The following is a 2,566-nucleotide window of genomic DNA, read 5'->3' on the forward strand; positions in this document are numbered from 1 at the left end:
AAACGTTGAAAAAAAAATTTAAAAAAAAAAAAAAAAGATTTTTTTTTTAAATCCCTGGTAATGTAAAGTGAGGGGAGACATTCTGTTTTGAGCGCTCGCAAAGACAAGGAACTGAGCGCAACAGGAAAATGGCAAGATTGAAACCCAGAAGCAAAAAAGGAGGGCTTTGAGAGTGAGGGAGGGGCCCTCGGGGATGTCCCCACCGGCCAGATGAAGAGGTCGAGACCTAGAGAAGATGAAGGTCATGCCCAGGTGGCGCTCTCTCTGTCCGGCTTCTGCTTCCGTGTTTCTGAAGAATGGCAGAGACGCCCGTCAGATCTGGAAACAAACGTGAGGACTGATCTCTGGCCTCAGATACACGATTCTAAATGAACCTGCAGGAAATGAATTACCAATTTGCATCTGGACCTACTGATTCCCTGCAGGCCGGTCAGGTTTGTCATATTTGAAGAGACGTGTCTGCTGATCCCGATGGTGTGCTCTGCGAGAAGTAGACTGTTTTGAGGTTTTCGAATTACGTGTTGCCAAAAATCCTCCTTATGTTTTTAGCCAGAAATAAACGGGTTGATCCCACTATTTGTTGCCAGTGGAAGTTTTTACTAAAATCAATGCAATTCAGTTGGAACCAACACAAAGATGCTGACCAAAACGTTTCCACTGGGCGGATTAAAAGTACTTCCATGGGCCACTGCCTGGGACTTAGACATTTTGGGATATTTGTAATGAGCATATATGGCCATTCAGTAATACCACAAACAAGGACTCCTCTGGTAACAAATTTAAATTAATTCAAAAGCCAGCTTTATGTGCAGCAGAAAGGAAGGGAAGAGAGCAGCGTTTGTAGAACAGAGACCATCCTATTTGGCCCCCACCAATCTGGCCGGGGACAGGGTTTCATACCTACTTTCACAGACAAGGACAGTGAGGCCAAGGAAACTGACTTCCTCGGCTGGTTTCCAATTGCTGGGAACTGGCTACACCTGGGTCATCCCCACCCCAAACCCTGAGCTTTGCCGGCTACAGCAGCTCACAGCACGGAGGCCACAGAGGTGAGCAAGGACCAAAGAAGTTAAGACGAGGACACATCCCAGCCAGGCTAGAGAACGCCAGAAGCACGGTAAGAGAGGCATATACAAGCAGTGCAGGGAAGGGTTGGGGGGGGGGGGGGGCAGGCTTCTGAGGGGCAGTGCCACTTGAGGAAGGCCTTGAAGGATGCGCTGTGTCGCGACAGGCAGAGAGGAGCAAGAAGGCCTGAATGCTGAACCCTGGTGGGGACGGGGGAGTCCGCAGAAGAGTGGAAGGTGAGCAGTCTAGGTGTGGAATTCACCAAGCGAAGCTTCTTGCTACAGTTAGCCAATGGGAGAAAGCACGAATCTTCCCAGTACCTGTAAGGCAGGTGACCTCAGACCTACTAGGAAGGGCACCTAGGTGGCCAGAAGGCCAGGTATGTGTGTCCGGCCTGCGGAGAGGCAGCAGGGCCCTCGGGACACCCAGGAGCCCAGGTACCCACGCTTTCTTCCACATACGCCCCGTTTGCTCCTTTCCTTCCTCTTCCCCCTCAGGGGTCTGCGCCTTTCGGAGCCAGAACCTGGCACCCTCTGTCCACCTGACAGCAACTTGCTTTTCCCCGTTCATCTCACGTCTTCTCCCCCCACCTGAGATCGAGGATGGGTTTTGTTTCCCCCCGCCCGAGGACTGACACCAGCAGCAAGGTAGGTAAAATACAGGGCAGGATGGGGAAGCAGGGCACCCGCCCCGCCCCCCGCGCCCAGCTTTTAGAGAATCTTTTAGGGAACTGAAATGGGAGAGGAGAGAAGGCCCGATCCCCCTCGGGTTCTGTGTCGTCCTGGTCAGGGCCCCGCTTCAGCAGCTTGGGGTGAAGCCTTCTCCACTCGGGCCCAGGAAGCCGGTTCTCCCAAAGGCTCCTCCCTCGCTGTCCCTGGGGGCCAAGCTCCTGTTTGGCGTTCCGGGACATTTCACTTCACTTTATCCTTAGCGCCCAATAGGAGAGGTCAAACCAGAATTCCATTTTACAGTGGAAGGAACCGAGGCTCAGAGAGCAAAGTCACTTGTCCCGGGGCCGTGGTAAAGCCGGGGCTGTAACGCGGGGCACGAAAGGAAGAGGGGAGAGGGGTGTTTCTTGAGCTCCTGGAGCCTCCTGGGGACCCCGTCTCTCCACCTCCCGGGCCACGCACCCACACTTCCTCCGGAAGTAAACTTTCTGGTGGCGAGGGTGGCGCAGCCCTCTTCTTGGCCGCGGTGGGACCCCGAGGGCGCCCCGGGGTAGGTAGGGCGGCAGAATCATCCCCCGAGACGGGAGCCAGAGAACTTCAGAGCGTTGCGCCCTTCCCCGGGAGAGGCAAACACGGACACGTCTGGGTCTCCGCCGACAAGTGCCTTCAAGCCCGGCGGGGGCAGACACCTCCGCGCCGGCCGCCGGCGAGGTCTCCGCCGTCTGCGGGGGCACGGCCCGCGCCTCAGCTGCGCCCAGTTAGAGCGGCCGCGGGCGGCCGGGGCGGGAGGCGCTTCCCGGGCGGCGCGGCGGCGCCCGCGGCCTCGGGCGACG

The sequence above is a fragment of the Panthera uncia genome, unplaced genomic scaffold, assembly GCF_023721935.1.
Source record: "Panthera uncia isolate 11264 unplaced genomic scaffold, Puncia_PCG_1.0 HiC_scaffold_291, whole genome shotgun sequence".
Classification (NCBI taxonomy): Eukaryota; Metazoa; Chordata; class Mammalia; order Carnivora; family Felidae; genus Panthera; species Panthera uncia.